Source organism: Balaenoptera ricei, chromosome 16 (genome assembly GCF_028023285.1).
Source record: "Balaenoptera ricei isolate mBalRic1 chromosome 16, mBalRic1.hap2, whole genome shotgun sequence".
NCBI lineage: Eukaryota > Metazoa > Chordata > Mammalia > Artiodactyla > Balaenopteridae > Balaenoptera > Balaenoptera ricei.
The window spans coordinates 47,092,833-47,113,644 of NC_082654.1; the positions used below are offsets into that span (position 1 = coordinate 47,092,833).

Genomic DNA, 20,812 nt, shown 5'->3' on the forward strand with positions numbered 1-20,812 from the left:
GAGCAATCAACGGCTGGGCAATGTGCTGAAACCTGGGAGGGAGCAGCCTGGTGACACTGAAAGGCCAGCTTGGGGGAGGTAAGGACGCCCCCACCACTTCCTTGCTGCACACCCACCTGCAGAGAAGGGGTTTCTGAGAAGGAGCCGGGCGCACCTGGGCCGGGGAGGGGACGGCTGCCTCAATGCAGTGCACCCCTGCCCAGCACAAACGCCCCCTTAACCGCGAAGCTGCGCTCTCCACCTCCTGCCTCGGCCTCCCTGAGCCTCAGATCCGGATCAGCGGCGTTCAGAGGCTGCACGCGTAGTGTGGAGGAAAGCACAGTGCCGGCGGGAGCAGACGCCCCTGCGCCCAGCCCCCAGTGGTGCTGCTGTCTTAGCTGTGGGTGTTGAGGAAGGCTCTCGAGCCCTCTGGGTCTGCTCGTCCTCACCTGTGAGGAGGTTCGGGGATGCCCACCTTGCAGAGGATCGAGAACAATGTAGGGCTCAACAGACTTAGCTCTTTGCATCCTGTCCTGTCCTCGGTTGCTCTCGAATCTCTTGGCTGGTCTCGGGGTCCCTGCCACCTTGTGGGCGCTGAGGACAGGCCTGTGACTCACTCCTCCTGCTCCCCTTATGCCCAGCGTGGCTCTGGGTGGGTGTCCTTAGAGAATCTCTTCTTATCCACACCCGAGGCCTCAAATCCCCCACCCAGTGCTCCAGAGGCCCCTCCCTGCAGCTCAAAGGATTTCCCCTGGGGCCACCTCCCACCCTCTGCTTCAAACCTCCTGATGCCTGGCCAGGCTTCCTGGGTTCTAGCCACTGTCTCAAGTTTCAGAGCTCCTCTTTTCTCCACTCTACTCCCTTCTTTCCTTCCTTTCGCATTAATCTTTTTGCCTTCTTTGTCTCCTCTCTCTCCCTCCTTCCTATCCTTCCTTCCTCCCTCCCTCTCTCTCCCTGCCTCACTTCTTCCAGTTGATGAATGGTTTGCATGGCCCTCTGAGCTTTGATTTCATTTTACTCCCAAAGACACTGCCCATCACCTCATTCCCTTACTCCCAAATCCTTCACTCAGGGCCCTGGGAAGTCATGTCCTCAGCCAGGCTCTGCTCCCTCCCCCAGACACTATCTGAAAGTTGGCAACTGTAATGGACATTTGATTTGCAAAAGTAAAGTCAGGGGAGGTGGGTTTGTTCTCTCCAGTGAGACCCTGGACATCTATCTGCCTGCTCCAGGCCTGGCCTACCAGCCCTCCCTTCCAACCCCTGGACAAGCTTGCATCCTTCCAATGTATCCTCTTCTGTTTAAGTTACTAGAATAGGTCCTTGTTGCTTCCAACCTAAGAACTCTCGCTGCATGAGTAAAGAGGGCAAGACACCCAGGACAAGAGGGAGCAGGGAATACAGGCCACAGGGGACCCTATCTGAGGCCATTTCAGTCATCGAGGTGAGAAATGATTAGTGCCTAAGCTGAGGCAGGAGCAGTGAGTGTGCTGAGAAGGGAATGGATCAAAGTGCTATTAAGAAGGCAAGGAAACAATTGGGTGTGGAAGATGAGCCCACCCCCAGGCTCCTGGTCAGGGTGTTAGATGGAAGGTGGGGCTCGTGCAAAGGGAGCACGTGTGAAATGTGAAAGCCTCACCAAATACTTGCTCTGGCCTCCAAGTCCTTGTGGACCCAACTCTTTCTCTCCCCAGATTGCAGATTTAAAGCCAAGGCCAGGAAAGCCTTATTAAAAGCAGGTTTGCTCTGATTCCTGGCTCCAGGAACTAGAAGGGCTCATTGCTGGGCCAGGGATGTTCCCTTCGTAGGCTGTCTGCCTGTGGCTGGAAGACTTCTCTGTGTCTGGGGGACTACGCAGTTCCCAGGCCTGCGCGTGGCACGGGGGCTCTGGGAAGACACAGAACATGTAACAAAACAGACGGCACGTGTTCCTTCAGCCACTGGAAAACAGAACCATGGACAGACCAAGAGGAGGCTGCTGACGCTGGAGGTGCGTAAAAGGTGGGCTTGAACACAGTCACCCTGGAACAGTCGTGTTCCGTGTGTCCCATCCCCTTTTCAGAGCTTCAGCAAAAACCCGAGAAAATAAAGGTGCATGATTCAGGGTGAGCCTGAGCTTCCTCCGCAAGGACAACTGGCAAGTGGTCCTTGGGTGATCAGGGACCAGCCTAAAAATGAGCTGACAACAGATTCTGGAATACTGAGGCCAGGAAGACCCAAATCATGTCATCATCTGGACAATGAGGATAAGTGAGACTCTGAACCAGGGGGAGGGCAGCATTTACAACCCTGGGCTGCTGTACAGACAGATCACATGGCAGATGCCCACTCGCTTGACCTCTGACCTTGGAGAGCTCACTTCGCCTTTCCCAGGCTCAGTCTTCTCTCCTTAGGGTTGTGGATGCGTAAAGCATTGACAGAGTCCTGACACATGGTAAATGCTCAATAGATTGGAGCTTTTATTTTCCTAAGACATCACTCTCTCTTTCTTTCCTTTCTCTCAAAGGTGAGGCATTGCCCCACAAACTGCATCCCGCACAGCAGCGAAAGTCCAAGGAGATGGCATTCTCCTCCCACCCCTGCCAGTGACCAGCTGGACTTAAGCAAGTGTTTCACCTCTCCAGAACTGAGCTTCTCCTCTCCTAACGAGTGGTGAAAAGAGATGATGTGCGGGGTCACTTCCTGCAAAAACGCATGGAACTGAAAGTTCTGCATTGCGTGGTTCTCCACAGTATGTGCTCACGCAGCTGCGTAGCCTCAAGGCATCAGGAGTTTCCAGCGGCTTTCATGCACAGGTAATGGGAAGGGTTGTCTTCACAGCTTAGTGTCAGTACCCAGATATCCTCGTGATAAAGTCAGCTTCAGAGTCTAAACTGCAATGTACTCCAGGTTCAACAACTCAGTATGAGAGAAGAAGTCTTAGACACTCTGGGAAAACATCACTTCTGAAAAAGATAAAACTAGCAAATAGTCCCAACAACGTTAATGGATATTTTTATTATGTATAAATAATAATGAGAGACAAAAATCTTATCCCTCTTTTCCCATTATTAGCATTTTAAAATGCACAAAACTTAATAACACTCATAAAATGTCCCTAAATACGACTCCATTGCCATTTAGTCTTGTTCACTGATGACATTTCTATTTCCATTAAAGTATTCTTATAAGACTTCTTCTCCGTGTCATCTCTGTCAACTCACAGTTGGCAATTTATGTTGTCTGCTTCCCCTCCTTATCTCTGTGACACATTCTGGAATTCAGTCTTGGTAAGTGTCTGTCCTGAGAAGCTTGATAAATTGTATCTGGCAAATCCCTGGAGATGTCTGCTCACGTCATGATTCTGCTGTTTTAACACAAGCATCAGCACATTCACATGGCTCAGAGGAGGGCTCTCGTCACTCTTCAGTTCTAACACCCGCAGGTCCCACTGTTTAAAGGGCAACCTAGTACTATGTGCCCAAAGAAAACAGAGGGGCAGTGGGAGGGGGCAGCTAAGAGTCAGCCTGCATGGTTTTAACTGAGGTCACATACATCGTTCCAACACCAGGTCTCTGATTCATTAATACTAACTGAGGGTCCAACAGTTCAATTCAATTCTGACACTAACTACCCAGAGCCGATGCAGATCCCACAGATTAAGGGCTCAGTCCCACAAGACTGTCCCCACTTTAGATACCAGTTGCAAACGAAGTCCCCAGACCTGCCCTTCTGCCTGGCTGACTACAAATTCAGGGTTCCCATGACCCCCTCAGGTTTATAATTTGCTAGAAGGAGTCAACTCTACTTACAAGTACAATTTTATGATGTATGATGGATTAAATCATGGCCATTGGTGATTGAAGTCAATCCCCAGACCCTCTACCCTACTCAAAGGTCAGAAGGTGAAGCTGAAAGTTGTAACCTTCTAATCAAGTGGTTGGTTCCCCTGGCAACCAATCCCCATCCTGAAGCTCTGTAGGGGCTGCCAAGAATCAACTCATTAGCATAAATCCTGGTGTGGTCAACTCATTAGCATAAATTCTGGTGTGGTCAACTCATTAGCATAAATTCTGGTGTGGTTGAAAGGGGCTTGTTATGAATAATAAAAAACGCTCAGGAAATTCCTAAGGTTTTAGGAGCTCTGTGTCAGGACCCAGGGACAAAGATCAAAAGTCTATTTTTGATTATACCACACAGCCAGAGCTGGGCTGGAATGCCAGAGGTGCCAGGTATCACCTGGCTGACTGGACAAGGTACTCACTCTCTATGAGCATTGGGTTCTTGGTCTGTAAACAAGATATCCTCAAACCTGAAGGTAGGGTAGGCTGTGAGCATCAGGAGGATAGTGTGAAAATGCCAAACAAGTGTGAGTTAAGGGCTTCCCTGGTGGCGCAGTGGTTAAGAATCCGCCTGCCAATGCAGGAGACACGGGTTCAAGCCCTGGTCCAGGAAGATCCCACATGCCGCGGGGCAACTAAGCCCATGCGCCACAACTACTGAGCCTGCGCTCTAGAGCCCACGAGCCACAACTACTGAGCCCGCGCGCCGCATCTACTGAAGCCCCTGTGCTCTAGAGCCCGTACTCTGCAACAAGAGAAGCCACCACAGTGAGAAGCCCGCGCACCGCAACGAAGAGTAGCCCCCGCTCGCTGCAACTAGAGAAAGCCCACACACAGCAACGAAGACCCAACACAGCCAAAACTAATAAATAAATAAATAAATAAATAAATAAATAAATAAATAAATAAAAGGGTGAGTTAAAACTCTCCATGATGACATTCTATTTCACATCTGGCTAAAATCAGACCCAGCCAGAGTTCTCCACCACAACTGTAAGTGTAGATTGCCACTAAAGAGAATTGTTTGTTAGTTTCTATAAAGGTAAACATACATCTACCCTATGACTCAGCAATTCTACTCATAGGTATTTACCACAAGAAATAAATACCTGTGTCTGCAAAAGAGAACTGTACTTCAATGTTCATAGCACCTTTCTTCATAATAGTCAGTTAAAACCTGGAAATAACAGATGAATGGGTAAATGAATTATGGTATAATAAAAACAGATATAAAAACCCAAATGGAAGAATCTTAAATTTTTAAGAAGCCAGACACAAAGGATACATACCTTATGATTCCATTTATATTAAATCTAGAATAGTCAAAACTAATCTTTAACACACAAAAGTAAGAACACAGTGGTTGGGTGGTTGATTGCAGGGGGGTACAGGGAGCTCGCTTGGAGATTGAAAATGTTCTAGCCTTTGTTTTGAGTGGTAGTTACATAGATATATATGATTATCAAAATTCTCCAAACTGAAAGATTAAAATCTTCCATGGTACTGTGTATTGGTTGTGCCTCGATTTTCAAAAACCTTTTAAAGCTCTCTCCTTGAGGATCATGGACCTAGGAACTGAATGGAGATCTGTCTCTCGGTGGGCAGAGGGGGCCCTGGGCTATAAAGGACAAAGTGGAGTCCATGTCTAATTCTACAACCCAACCCTCAATTCGTTGCCAGGGACTTGCTAAGGAAGGGTTCCCATGCAGTCGTGGACATCTAAACTTGCCTACAGAGGCAGTGTCTATGAAATGCATTCCCTGAATCAGGATTCTTGCCTGCCTCCCCCAGTTCTGAGCTCCCACACCAGAAACTCCTGGAACATAACAAGGAATGTCATTCATCTCTGCATCCCCAGGGGCAGGCACACCACAGGCGCTCTATACTAAATTGCTAAATACCAAGGTCGGCTATGGATGACTCAGAAAAGCCAATCTTTGGCACCAAAGTATCCAGTTTGTCAACATGCATTGACTATATTAACCATATAACTATACAATTTCTACAAATCAACAGTGGTAGGGGTGGGATAGCTTTCTCCTCATGCCACACACCAAAGAGACAACAAATGCAGCCCCTCACTCAGAAGCTGTGTTCTAAGGGAAGCAGAGAGATGGCGCATTGATGTTCTTGTTCTCCTCTCTCTCTCTCTCTCTCTCTCTCTCTCTCTGTGAGAATTTCTGGCATGCTGCCATGCTGATCAGAACAATCATATAAGCATTTGGTGAAGTGGTTTATTAGGGGGTAAAAAGCCACATGAGGTCCTTCTCCACTCACCTCACTTCTGCTTTCTGCAACTTTCTTTTGCACTGAAGTGTGGGGAAGAGATAGAAGTAGAGGTTACAACTCCTGCTTCCGACCCATTGATCCCAGGATAAAGTCTCCCACCAACAAGTCCCTTAGGTAGGTCAGAGTTGAGGGTACCTGCACCATTCCCAGCATCACCATGGAAACATCTCCACCCCTGGGAAATAATGAAAATTGCTGGTATAGAGTGAACTAGATTTAAAAAACAAGACAGAGTTAGCGTTGAGAGAGGAGTGATAAAGGGATCATTTTAATTAGGAAGTAAGAGGTCATACCACCCACAGGGGTTATGGGGATGTACTAGGCACCATTTACAAATCTAATATTGCAGTTGAGCTCAGCAGTTTGGAGTACCTATTAACCACATTCCCGTGACATTCACCTACCTGGTGTACATACATTGAATTTTGCTACAAATAAGGGCTCTCGTCCTGCACGGCTGTTGTTAAACATTTACCAGCCAGCATGCTATTGTCCCAGAGCCCTGTGTACCTGCAGGAACTGTTGACCTTTACACTGGAAAGTGGTATGGTTTAGTCCATATCTCTGAACGACCCCCTGGCTGTAGTGTGGCATCTGGAGCGGCAGGTGGAGGGGTGAGAGGCGAGGAGGTCAGCTGGCAGTCGATGGCACACATCAGAGGATAAGCAGGCAGCCCTGGGGTCGGCCACAGACACAGGGGTGATAAAGAGGAGGCAGATGAGGGCAACGCCAGGAAGTGGGAACTTCAGGGCTTCTGCTGACCTGGGAAGGGCTGAAGGAAAACTAGAAGCAAAGTCCGCTCTGAGGTTCTGAATCTGAGTGATAGGTAGATAGTGATGTCATAGAAGGAAATTAAACTGGGGACTGGGGACCAGGATCGAGAAAAGATGAGTCTCTTTGAGCTGTTTTGAAATCAAAGTAATGGGTGGTACCCCGTGACCCTGAACATAGGGTGTCAGTCAAGCAGAGATTGGAGGAAAGGTGTCCGTGTCCTTCGCTAACAGATCATCTCCCCTGCTCAGCATGTTTTCACCTTGTTTTATGATCTGAGCGTCAGAGCTGGAAGAATGTTTGTGACCCTCAGACCCTCTCACCTCATTGAGCAGATGAGATCATTAGGAGGTAAGCAGATCCCAAACCTGTCACTCCCAGGCCAGCTCCACAACCCTGACACACCCCAAAACCAGGGCTGGGACAAGGGTCTGTTAGCGGCAGCGCTTGCCCTGTCAGCAGGGGGCAACTTGATCTGCCATCAGCTTTGACAGGACAGGCCCTTGTGCTGGACACAGGGGTGAAAGTGAAGGTAAAATGTCAGCCCCAGGGAGCTCCAAGGGTGGGGAGGAAGCACCAAGGGAGAAGAAAGCCACTGCGAGGGGCCCGAAGGTTAGCCTGGAGCCAGCTTTCACCTCCTGCCCAAATGTGCCCAGGCTCTGGCCCTCAGCTACCCTGAGAGGGACAGGGCGAGCTTCCACTCGGGCCCAGGACCGAGAGGCAAAAGAATCTGGGTCCAGCGGGAGCGAAGTAAGAGAAGAGGCCACATCTGTCCAGACACCGAGGTGTGCTGGGGCAGGGTCAAGGCAGGGCGGGGCAGCAGGCTAGGAAGAATCCAGCCACTTAGAAACGGGTGACTCCAAGGGGGAAGCCCTGCAGCCACCAAAAGAGTGCCAGTGCTCAGGGGGCGGCTCTCCTGAGGCCATTTATCCTGGTTTGGAGCATGAAAGGCTTCACATTTATGGGGTCCCCACTCGCCCATCCAGGCCGAATACAGGGTGGCAGAGCCAGAAGGAAGAGAGGCACATGTTCTGTGCCTGCCCCCCACCAGCTCAAAGAGTATAGTTTGCGTCTTCATTTGTTATAAACGTCTCTTGTGTGCCAGGCACTGTTCCAGGCACTGGGAATACTGGGGTGAGGGACCCCACAAAGTCCTTGCCCTGAGAGGATGCATATGCTAGTGGAGGGGAGACAAACAGTAAGCAGGCATACAAATGAGAATACGTATGTATGTGTTAGGGAGAAACTAAAGGAGAATAACAGACCTTGGACAAATTCCTCGCACCCTGTTTACTCACCCATCCCCCCAACAGGACCGTGGTGAAGCACAGGTGGGACGTGATGGAGTCCACCCCAACCCTGGAGGGAGGGTGAGTGAGGCAAATTCAACCACTGGCGCTTTTGCCCTTTTTATTGTGGTCCATACACATAAAATTTACCATTTTAAACATTTTTAAGTGGCATTTAGTGCATTCACAATATTATGCAACCATCACCACCATCCAATCCATCCCCAGAACTTTTTCATCATCCCAACAGAAACTATACCCACTAAACAATAACTCCACACTCCTCCTGCCCCCAGCCCCTGGCAACGTCTATTTTACTCTCTGTCTCTATGAATTTGCCTGTTCTAGGACCTCATAAAAGTGTAATCATACAGAATTTGTCCTTTCGTGTCTAACATTTCACTTAGCTTCACCTACAAGAGGAATCACTGGATCTTACAGTAATTCTGTGTTTAGCTTTTTGAGGGACTGCTGTTTTCCAAAATGACTGCACCATTTTTCATTCCCACCAGCAGTGCACAAGGGTTCCAGTTTCTCCACATCCTGGCCACACCTATTATTCTCCTTTTTTTTTAGTAATAGCCATTCAAGTGGGTGTGAAGCAGTCTTTTGCCCTCTTTTATATAATCACAATAATTATTGTCAGCATGTTTCCTGCATATATGTTCATGACATGCCTGCATTGCTCTGTGCACTATTCATTTATAGTACACATTTTTGTCCAGGGTTGTATACACCAGCCTCTGCACTCTGTACCTTATGGGCAATTTAAGGCGTTGTCAAAGGTACTCCCAAATGTATAACTGTCTCTATGCTTCTTTCCATGGAAACAGAAGTGTCAGGGGACTGGCAGCCTGTATAGAGAGCTTGGTATTGTGTCACTTTCAGACCTAGGATGTTAAAAGCCAGTCCTAGCCCTCTCCTCCCCCATCACCCTGCCACTCCTGTGCATGCTAAACCCTGTGCCCAGGAGGAAGGCAAGGCCAAGGGCAACTCACCCAGGCTTCACACTCATATCTATGAGCCATTGCTCTTTTTCAAAACAACTGGAACCAGTGTGAGTGGGTAAAGAACAGTGGAAATATAGAGCCTTTAAACAGTCCCTGGCCAGACTCACCTGGCCCCCCAGATCTGATCCTCTGTGATCCTCAAGCTCAAAAAATAAATAACACAGGTCCTGGAGCAGGACACACTCATAGGTGTAATTTATATCTCAAAATCCAAGCAAGCTCCAAAAAGCAGCCAAGCCTACAGATATAAATCCCAGCTCATTCATGCACTGACGTTCCATGGTCTGAAAAAGAAAAGCAAGAAGATGCTTGCCTGGGTAAGAGTTACACACAGCGAGGTCTTGAACTCCCAGGGAGGAGCACTTCCCGGCACTTCAGCGAAAGCTAGGCGGAGATTGGGGGAAAGACGTCCGTGTCCTTGGCTACAGGTCGTCTTCCCACTCAGCAAGATTTCACCTCATTTCACAGTCTCAGGGTATCAGAGCCAGGGGGATGTTGATGATCCTTGGACTTCTCACCTCATCATACAGATGAGATCATCGAGGTCCAGGGTTTCCATGCAGTAAGCAGCCCCAAGCCTGTCACTCCCAGGCCAGCCCCTTGACCCCGACACGCCCACCAACATCTATTAAGGGCGGCACCTATCCTTCCTCAAATGGGAGACTTTGAGATCATTGTTGACAAATCGGTTTTTTTTTTTTTTTTTAACTGACATTTGAGTCCCAGCTGATTCTTTTAGCAAGAACAAAACATTGACATGCCAATGGGTGGGTTCAGACATGAGACCCCCTTCAGTGCAAATATGAAATACATCATTATGTACTATGTATTTCATAATGATGTATTTCATAATGATGTATTTCATATGGCAGGCTCAAAAGGAGAAAAGCCAAACACTGATCATAAAGCAACTAGAAACTGAAACTCCTCCTGTGAGGCAGGAGAAACTTCCTTGGAAGAAGACAGGGCCAGCTTCCTAGAAGCACACACACACCCCCCAAGCTCATGGGACCAGAGAGATGGAGTGACCCCCCTGGGGAGGCCCACAGCCGTCCTGAGTAGCAGCTACACCTCTGCTCCCTGAGTCCCCTGTGTCCGGGGATCCCTCCCAGGTCTCATATTGGAGGGCCTTTCTTCTGCTACACGTTTCCTTGCTGGACAAAAATAAGAGCCAGTTTAACAGAGACAAAGGACTATCCACTGAGCACTGCCATGTGCCCGGGCTGGGCCGGGAGCTTCACGCCTTGAAATTAAAAGGTGAGACCCCCCCCACCCTATAGATGGAGGGTGGAGCTGAACCTCAGACCGCACACTGCCAGCATTAACAGCCCCGTGCCCATTAGACCCCGGCCTCCAACCCTGTCTGAGTTCTAACACCTACAAGGCCCAGGCTGATCTCCTCAGGAGCTGGTTTAGGGCACTGAGGCCGCCTGCTGTTTGCTGTTGCTGTTTCCCAGTTGATTTTGATGTGCAGTCAGGATTGAGAGCCACTGTTAGACCAGCGGTTCTCAACATCACCAGCACAATAAAGTTACCTGAGGAGCTTTAAAAAAGGGTACTGAGCCTGAGTCCAACCCCCCCATCACCCCCATCCCCCCACAGACGTTCTGATTGAATTGGCCTGAGGTGCGGCCCGGGCATTAGGATGTGTAAAATCTCCCCAAGTTGATTCCTCTGTGCAGTCAAGAAAAAGACCCAACGTCTTAGGTGACACTTAGGGAAAGGGAGTCTGCATTTCTCAGAAAAGTCCAAGGACCCCATCCTCTGGATGTTTAACCCCATAGGGTTCTGCCCACCTCATTCTCCAGGGTCAAAAATCTCTGGTTTCACCTGCTCCTCAAACACCCTCCCACACAGAGAACCCTGCAGCCGGTGCTGCAGAGCTCAGGTTGGCCTGTGTCCTGCACTGGAACCGCCTCTGAGGCTCTTCTCCTGCATCCTGACTTCCCTCATCCCTGTGTGAACTGTGAGACCAGCTGGCTTCCCAGAAGACCCTGCCAGAGGCCTTTCAGTTCCTTCTGGTAGATTTTCTGGGTTATGTTACCTTTGCAAAGTATTAGCAGCCTGACTTCTGAGGAAATCAAGTTCCCAGTCTTCCGGGGAGGCCCCAGTGACTGGGAAGCACTGGCAGCCTAAGAAACCTAAGCACAACGCAGAGACGGTCCAGCCCAAGAGCACAGTGAGGCAGGGAAGGATGGTTGATCTGGGGCCGGGGGTCTCATCAGAGTCACCCGTGGGCTTGTTAAACCCCAGATTGCTGGGCCCCACCCCTAGAGTTTCTAATTCAGTCGGGTGGCAGGGTTGGGGTGGTGGGGGGCAGGATTTGCATCTCTAACAGGTGATGCTGTGCTGCTGGTCCGGAGAGCATCCTTTGAGAAACACTGGTCCATAGGCTGCAGCTTTCTACCTTTCTCGCAATTGCAGTTTTACTCTAAGGATTCTCTGAAAGGCTAAATAAAATGGCCCAACTTCTTGTGCTTTGGTTCCCCTCCCCAATCTCCTGTAGAAGTCAGAGTATGCAGTGGAAGGATGGACAGTGTAGCAGGCAGAGTAATGGTCCCCCACAATGCCCATGTCCTAATCCCTGGGACCTGTGAGTGTTATGTTACATAGAAAAAGGGAAGTAAGGCTGCAGATGGAATTTAGTTGCTAATGAGCTGACCTTAAGTTAGGGATACTAGCCAGAGCTATCCAGGTACACCCAGTGCAAGAGCAGTGGAGCCATTTTCCCATCTGGGAGAGAAATGAGACAAAAGAAGAGATTCAAAGGTGAGAGGGACTGGACCACATTTGACAGCTTCGAAGATGGAGAAAGGGGGCCAGAAACTAAGGAATGTGAGTGCCTTTTAGAAGCTGGGAACAACCCTCAGCTGACAGCCAGCAAGGAAATGGGGCTGTCAGTCCTACAGCCACAAGGAACTGAGCTCTGCCAACAGCCTGAATGAGCAAGGAAACAGATCTTCCCACAGAGCCCCCAGAAAGGAACCCAGCCCTGACAACACTTTGATTTTAGCACAGTGAGACCTGTATGGGGCTTCTGACCTCCAATACTATGAGGTAATAAATTTGTGTCATTTTAAGACACTAAATGTGTGGGAATTTATTACAACAGCAATAGGAATTTTTACAGAAGGGATGGAAACAATAACTGGAACTAACACTTATCGCATGTGATTTAGTTATGACAATGGCTCCCGCTCAGTTCAATAAGGAGAACCATGTACCTGGGTTCCCCACATGTACTCAATAATTGGACTCCCATTGCAGCCTCAGAACTTTGTGGTTTTACATCCCTGTGTGCTGCTTCTGTCCAGTGTGTGTGCCCTGGTGCAGTCTTCTCTGCCTCAAAGTTTCCAGAACCCCATTCCAAGGTAGTCTTTTGGACCAGGTAAAACAGGTGGGAATTATACAGGTTGAAACTGTAGGTGGAAGGAACAGAGGGGTGAGGTATCCCAGGAAAAACAAACAGAGGAAAAGTGAGGCTAGCTTTTAAAGTTGAGAACAGATAGGTAAGGAACTGACAAAGGAAGCAGTCAGAATGTGGGACTTGATCCCAAGTGGAAGATTATGTTGGCATCCCCACTGCCCTAATGCAGCCTCTCCCTGGAAACCTCCAGTGATGGGACCTCGCCATGCTCAAGACAGCTCGGCTCACCATTACGCAGCTCACAGTGTGACAATTGATGGAAACTTCCCAGCAAGGAAAAGGGATGTGGGTCTAGTGTGGTGAGGCACATGGTGAATGTCATCACTGAGATGAGGAAGGGGCCTGACCCCACCCACGTTCCTTCCCAGCCAGGGACAGAGCCCCCTGTAACCAAGCAAGGAGTTTCCTGTCCCTTGGTCTCTACAAGGGCTACAACCATGAGTGATGTGGGCCCAGCAAGTCTCACACACGTGCTTCAATAGCTGTGGATGGCATGGGGCTGGCATCGTCTGGGTCACTTTGTCCTCTCCATCACTGAAGTCTCCACATCTGTGGCTTCAAGTGCTTCCTGGAAGCCACTTCTAAGGAGCCTCCCTGGATGGGCTCAGCCATGTAGTTTCTCTCCCATAGCACTAAGTTCATGCAGCTTTTATACAATAGTTTTTAACTATATACAACTTCATTCTCTCTGTACCACCTAACAGGGGGCCTTCCATATATAGGCATTCTATATATTTTTGTTGGCAGGTGCACAATTCCAGTATATTTTTAGCCTAAAAAATCAATTATTTAGCAGCATGCATGTTATAATCCTGTTGTGGTAATATGTTTTTCCCTATATGCACAACTATATAACTCGAAGGATTTTCTCTAATATATTAGCATCTGGAGGGAGGTACTTCCTTAATTTTTATCCTTGTTTCTTTTTTCAAGATACACTTTTATTTTTGTCTAAGTAATAAAAAAGTAACCAAGCTTAATATTTCAAGGAATAATCAGTGTCTTAATAAAGCAACAATAACAAACAACTATTTGTTTCTCTAATTCCTCTCCCCAGTTCCACTCCCCAAAGACAAATGTCAACTCTTCTGGCAAATTCTTCTGATATTCACTTTCATATATTTGGTAGTATTCATGTTGCAGTTTTTGACTGATCAGCTGTAGGCATGAACTTGGGACATCCTCCTCACTACCCCTCCTCCCATCTTCCTAAAATATAATCATTCTGGATACTTGTTTTCTTCATTTCTGAGAAACTCTCTTGTGCTACATCTTCAATACTTTTTTTCCCCTTGCTCTGTCTGTCTGGAACTCCTATAGGTCAGTAGATGAACCTCAGCCTTTCCCTTCTATTTCTCTTTCTTTTTCTTTTGTTCTGCTTGATTTTAACTTCCAACCATTCTATCATTTTTGTTTTGTTTGCTTTATTTTGTTTGGGTTCTGTTTGTTTTTCTTTTCAAAAGTTTTGTGCTCTGGTTATTTTTTCATTGTGTTCTGTCCTTGTTTTATAGATGTAACATATTCCCACATATCTCTCAAGATGGTAATAAGAGGGTTTATTAGTTTTAAGTTTTCTATGCTTCCTACATTGCCTGCACCTTCTCTCTGAGCCCTCTTTTTCTGTTTGTTTTAGGCCCTCTCTGTCACGTTGGCACCTTCCTCAAATATCTCATGGCCCTGCGCTCTCCTTATACCTAGGACAAGGTACTGCAACAGTAATTGGACGTGTTCTGTGGAGATTTCAAGGACTTGTGGGTTTCACCAGAAGGTCATTAGAATTTTGGTTCCTCATAAGTTAGGGTCCAGGTCTTCCCTGGGGCTATTCATACTCTCCAGAAAGAGTCCTCCAGCTGCTTGCCTGGGGATATAGGTCTGCCTGCTGCTATTCTAGAGTCGGGGAGGAGAAAAAGTCTGAAGAGCCCACAATTCAGCACAAGTCTGACTTTAATACTTGTCTTCTGTCCTCTGCTTTGCCTAGCCTTCCAAGGCCTGACACACTGCTACCATTCAGTTCATCTGGAGAATAAGCCTCTGGTTTCCATTGGCTGAGGATGCAGGAGAAGGGCAGGGCAGAGAGGAGGGATGGCGGTCCCCAGATGACGTGGGTGCATTGGGTCTTCGTTGCTGCGCGCGGGCTTTCTCTGGTTGCGGCCAGAGGGGGCTACTCTTCTTTGCGGTGTGCGGGCTTCTCACTGAGGCAGCTTCTCTTGTTGCAGAGCACAATCTCTAGGTGCGCAGGCTCAGTAGTTGTGGCTCGTAGGCTCTAGAGCGCAGGTTCAGTAGTTGCGGTGCACAGGCTTAGTTGCTCCGTGGCATGTGGGATCTTCCCGGACCAGGGCTCGAACCCGTGTCCAGTGCATTGGTAGGCGGATTCTTAACCACTGTGCAACCAGGGAAGTCCCTATTTACTGACTTTCAACTATCCACTCATTTTTAGCCCCGCACCTGACCCTTGCTCTTTAGTTCTTGGTGTCCTTGGGTGCTGAGCCCCTCAGGGATTTGCAGGGTGAAAGGCACACTGCTGACAGGAAAAACCTACTGCAGGCAAGTAGCTCGAAACGTCCCATGTTCTGAAAACTCAGTTGCCATGCCTCCATCCTTCACTTGAATCCTCCTCTCTGCTCTTACCTTGTGTCCTTGGAGTGAACACTTTTTAAAGTTCTCATGCTGCACTTTGATGGGGGCAGAGGGGAGCCAAATGTCTACCACTAAAGAGCCACATTCACCTGGAAGCCCCTGTGTTTTCAAAAATAAACTCTTTTTTAGTTATATCAGAAAATATATATTTTTGGTATGTGGATGACCAATTGGGTGATGTTGGGTGACTGAACAGAAACAAATGAATAAAACATGATTTAGTACTTATGGGAAGTTACAAATGACTTTGGTTGACTTACGAACAGAATTCTCATTTTTCCTGACAGAGCCTTGAACATCTTTTTATAATTTAAACCACAAAATCAGAATGTTCAGAGACACAATCATTAAAAGCACTGACACGGAACGGAAATTGTAGCTTCCCCCTCCTAATTTCACTCCAGCACTTCCATTTCAGGGTGGGTGTGGTTTTCTGGGAGAGCACAACCAGGACCCTGATGAAGGAGCCTGTGTTCTTTCTCCTGAGCCTCCCTTGTGGCTCTGATTGATGAGGAAAACCCATTCCTCACAGCAACAGCAGAGGGAGACCCTGTCCGAAGCGACTCTACGCCTTTGACTAAAATATTGTTTCCGCTGCACGTTGGGGCCCACTCCCGGGAACACTGGGCATTTAACCTCCTAAATGCTACAAACCTGGACTGGTATTTAGTCTCACTGTGTCCCCTGGGAGGACTGATGTCAGAGACCAATTTCCAGAAATCTGTGATCATCAAGAAGGCCAAGCCCATGGAATGTTTAAAACCTTCCACAGCCGCACCCCATAAATCTGTGTCTTGACAGATGGTCCCAGAAGCCCAAGCTGCACCGGCAGGGCCACCTGACCATGTCTGATGAGGCTTACTCAGCAAAGCAGGTGGTGCCTGTGTCAGACCCCCACCAGGAATAGCAATCCCTCACACTGTGAGGGATTCTGAACATTCTGAACATTCTGATTTTGTGGTTTAAATTATCCTTCCTCTCTTTCAAGATGTCTTCATTGAAATGGACTTCAGGCTATAAAGACCTCAGCCTCAGTGACTCAGAAGGATCTGAAGAGTCCAACTGCTTCATTATAAACACAGAAAAACCAACACCCAGGAAGCATGACCTAACCAAGCTCACACTGATCTTAGAGGCAAGTTGGAATTCACCCCCAGGTAACCTGGCCTGAAGACCACTGTACCATCCCTCTGCCAGAACCAGGGTGTCAAAATGACAGCTGCCAAAGCCCTTATCGGAGCTGCAGCGGGGACAGACCCATGCAGCTTGGGTAGCCCCTCTCCACCCCATTTCAGAGCAGATATCTCACCCCACCCTGCACAGACAACGCCTGGTGGACCCTGGGCAGCTCTATCTCCCTGGGAGCTCAAGACTTGCAAGAAAATCATTAACACAACCCTGCACGCAAGCTGTGCACAGATTCTGGGTACCCCCCTGCACTGTAAGGGAGCAAACACAGATTGCACCAAACTCAGAGAAGGAGGGAGAGATGAGGGGCAAAGATGAGTTTACCTGAAATGTATCAGTTGCACACCCTCACACTGTTGGGTATGTGGCTTTGCCTACTTCCTGCTTTTTTGGCTAAATTGATCCTAAAGAACTAAAATATAAATAAAGGATCCCCTTGAACAAGTGTCCTTCATTCATTCAAGCATCTACCATCCCTGAGTCCACAGATCTTGTCAGCTGGTCGGAGAGGGCAGCACTAAGAATTAGGGAATAATTCAAGCACAATGTGACCGGTCCTGGGGGCCTGGGAGGAGAAGTAATTGACTCTGGAGATCAAAAATAATTCAAGGAGGTGCTACTCACCTGGACTTTCAATGATGAGTGTATGGTGATGAGGAGGAGAGACTATTGCAAAAGGAAACAAGATATTACAGAGAGAACAACACGAGGAAAGGCAGCGTGAGTGTGTCTGGTGGGGCTGAGGCTGAGGCCCCAGACAGTCTGGAGAAAGAGAAGAAGGGAGGGGGCAAAGATTGGAGAAATGGCGTGGGGCAGCTTACAGAAGGCCTGGGATCCTGGACTGAGGAGTTCAGAATTTATTCTTTAGGCGGTGGGAAATCTTTGAAGGTATTAAGCGAAGTTGTAACTTGTGAAGATCTGCAATCTCCACCAACAATTCAGGCATAGGATGGAGGCTGGAAGACCAGGCTGTGGCCGTTAGCTGAGCAAGAAATAATGAGGGCTAAGCTCAAAGAGGACTAGGAACAACAGACAAGAGGAGGCAGATGAGGAGCAATTATAGTGCAGAATTAGAAGAACTGGGGAAAGAGGGAAACTGATTTTAATGTGTTTAGCTTTGGTGACTAGACTAATAATGAGGCTAGTATCCAGGATGTAAAACTCAGGAAAAAGGAAAAGAATGGAGTGGAAATACTAAGTTCAACTTGGGACATAATGAGTTTGATGTATAGTTGATCAAAATACAGGTGGAAATTTAGCTCCACAGCTAAGGAAAAGAGGTTTGGGCCAGAGGGCCTCCGTGGGAATTATTCTCATTCTGGTAACACTCAAGCCAGGCAATTAGAGAGAGTGGAGAGTGGATGAGAGAAAAGAGGGTTCCAAAGCATGTATTAGTTAACTCTTGATGAGTAACAGATTACCCTAAAACTTAGCAACTTGAAACAACAAGCTCAGGTGGGGGCGGGGGGGGGCCGTGTGTGTCTGGCTCAGGATCCTCATAAGGTTATAGTCAAGCTGCCAGCCGGGGTCTGACATCTGAAGGTTCAACTGGGGCAGGGGGTCTGCTTTCAAGCTCACTCACGTTGCTGCTGGTGGCAGGAGGTATCATTTCCCCAATATGTGGCTTCTCAGTAGGCCTCCTCAAGACATGGCAACTGGCTTCCCCTGAGATAGAGAAAGTGGCCAAGGTAATGTCTCTTATAACCTAACATCAGGCTGACATACTACCACTTCTTTCATATTCAGTCACACAGACCAACCCTCCCAATGTGGGAGAACACCACACAAAGGTGTGAATACCAGGAGGGGAGATCGCTGGAACCATTTGGAGGCTGCCAACCACAGATCACCACCAGGGAAACAGCAAAGAAGGAGGACTCAGTAAAGGACACATAGGAAAAGGAAAGAACGCAAGCCCTAATGCACGTAGGATGATTGCCAAAGGCTAACGTCATAGGGGGGTTGTCCAGAAGGAAGGAAGAGTTAACCGTGGCAAACGCTAACAAAATCCAAGAAGTGGAGTTGAATAAGCACAACAATTAGCCCACTGGGTCTGGTGGTCAGCTGCCAGGCCAGCATAGTTGCAGTGACATGTACCCGGGTAGAAGCCACGTTTTAGTAGGTGAACAACTGGACAGAAAACGAAACAACGGGAGAGAGTGGCAAATTTAGAACACTTTCAAAAGTCTAGGTGGTGAAGGGAGGAAAGACTGCATGTGGCTTGCAGGGGAAAGCAGCGTCTTGCAGGATAGCTTTGCTCTTAGCTGTAGATGAGTAGATGGGAAAGGTGGAGGCAAAAGTGGAAGACATGGGTCCAAGGGCTCAGGAGACATACAAGGACAGCGATTGAAAGCACAAGTGTGAGGACTAACCCCGGAGCCTCCATCGGAAGGAAAGGACAAGTGAGGGGGAGGATGCAGTTAAGAGGAATGCAACGGGTTTTGGGGGTGCAGGTCTGAGGGTCTATTTTCTTCTGCAGACACTGAAATGGGGGGTGAGGTGACAGGGCATCTGAAGAGGTCAAAGGCTTAGACCAGATCCCGGGATTTGTCTCCAGTGCCAGGCACTTGCTTGAGTTATGCCCGTGAGCTTCCTACTATTTTGCTGAAGCTTCCTCACCCCCAACAGATGAAGATTCGTATAACTCACATTTCATCTTTTCCTGACTTATGCTCCCCAGAGCCATCCCAAGCATCTGGAATTTTTTTGCTGCTATTAATTGTGCACAATTTTTGGCTATCCCACATAGTGAGGAGTATCTGTGAAGTATCCACTTATAGCAATACACAGAAGCTCTAGACAAGACCCAGGGAGAGCTGCAGCCCACCACTGGAAGCATTCATTCCCATGGACCACCATTGGGAGAACAAGGTGGAGAGCTTCACCAAGCCCACCTCTGCCTCCTGGGATGAGGAGCAGTGAGGAAATCAACACCAAGCTTCCACCCAAAGCCTTTCTGAATGATCTGCCCAAGGGTACTGGGATGGTGTCCTCTCTTGGGGCAGCTTTGTGACAGAGGCAACTGTAAAACCAGAGGGGGCAATAGAGGGGGCCAAGCTGAGACCACTGGACTCAAAATCTCCTCATTTCTGTTCTGTGTGAGCTTGAGCAAATGCACTTAACCAAACATGACTCAGCTTCCTCGTCTGTAAAATGCGAATAATAATAAGAATAGGGTTATGTATATAGCATTTAGCACAGCACCTAGCTATGACAATCATCACTGACATCATCACTAGTTTTCACAGCCCTGGAGTCAGGGCTTGGATTATTGTAAGCTTCTTGAGTCAACCTACCTTCCTATGGCTGCGACACACAGGGGCTCTGGTTGTTGTATCATGAAACAAAACAATATAGTAAGTAAAGCTCTGGATGAGCCCTGTCATCTCAAAGAACAGCTACTCCTTTTACCCTGGTTCTCTATGATGTTGAGGCCAGGCTGTGCCCCAGTTTGGGGTATCGTTGGTTCAGTGGGTGGAATCCTGCACAGGGGGCGCCACAGTGCAGTCAATTTGTTCATTTATGTATTAGCTCCCATTTACTGGCATCTGCTCTGGACAGGTACTTTTGACATGGCACTTCTGACCCAGTAAGACAGCTAGTAGACCCATTTTACAGATAAGGAAGTTGAGACTAAAAGAGAGTAAGGAACGTCCCAGGCCACACAGCTGTTAATGGCAGAAGTGAGTTTGGAATCCATCCCCGCCAATCACCACACTGCTTCTCTTCCCTGGCTGGGCATCCAGGGCCCACAGGCAGGTGGGCGAAAGAGGAACCAGGCAACGTAGGAAACCCCAGCTCTCTTCCTTTGAATTCTAGGTGGCATCCCTGGCACATCTCACAGTCCTTGTCTGGATTCTTTAAGGAATCATAATCATCTAGAATCACAGACTTCCGGGTCTGAATCATCCAATCAGTGCTTGAGAACTGCCCATCATGTCACTTCCCCCCACCAAGTATTCACGTGGGCTCCAAGGAGCTTATTATCTCCTGCAACAGTTCATCCTACCGATGGGGGAATGATGGCTAGAACACTTTCCCCTACTTGGAGCTGAAAGCTTCCCCCCATAACTTCCAGCCACTAGTGCAAGCTTGGACTCCGCAGGATGCAGTAACAATTGAAACAATGCTTTCTATGTATGAGATCCAGGTCACACCATTGTCTGGAGCAGTGGGGTCTCTAGCACTTTGCTTCTTAGGCCTCTGTAATCTGAGACTCCCTTTTTGTTATTCAGAGTACTTTTCCACACTCTTTATGCAGGTTCCTCAGCCCTGCACAGTGCTCGATCCTTCCTTCTGTCCTGTCCCCCTTCTCGGCCTTTCACAAGCTGCCTGGGCAGTCCCCCAATTTCCCCAGGAAACACCCCTTCTCTTTTTCCTCTGGACCCATTTGCGACTGCAA

At 48.3% G+C, this 20,812-nt stretch overlaps 2 long non-coding RNA genes across 5 annotated transcripts in view; one reads left to right on the plus strand and one right to left on the minus strand.

Moving 5' to 3' along the window:
* Positions 1-3,080, plus strand: LOC132350793 (uncharacterized). Of its 2 annotated transcripts, none has more exons than XR_009498009.1 (3): positions 1-78; positions 1,673-1,979; positions 2,485-3,080. It is a non-coding gene; the product is annotated as an uncharacterized LOC132350793 (long non-coding RNA). The 2 variants fall into 2 exon arrangements; XR_009498010.1 differs by having other exon boundaries at positions 2-78; positions 1,770-1,979.
* LOC132350795 (uncharacterized) overlaps positions 2,437-20,812 on the minus strand; it is a 20,419-nt gene continuing 2,043 nt past the window's right edge. Inside the window, exons 1-4 of one of the 3 annotated variants that reach the window (XR_009498011.1) lie at positions 9,266-9,291; positions 6,077-6,263; positions 4,909-4,976; positions 2,437-2,923 (exon numbers count right to left, since the gene is read on the minus strand). This is a non-coding gene — a long non-coding RNA (uncharacterized LOC132350795). Of the gene's footprint in view, positions 2,939-4,908; positions 4,977-6,076; positions 6,264-9,265; positions 9,292-20,812 lie in introns of those variants that run through there. The other 2 variants (XR_009498012.1, XR_009498013.1) reach the window with 2 other exon arrangements.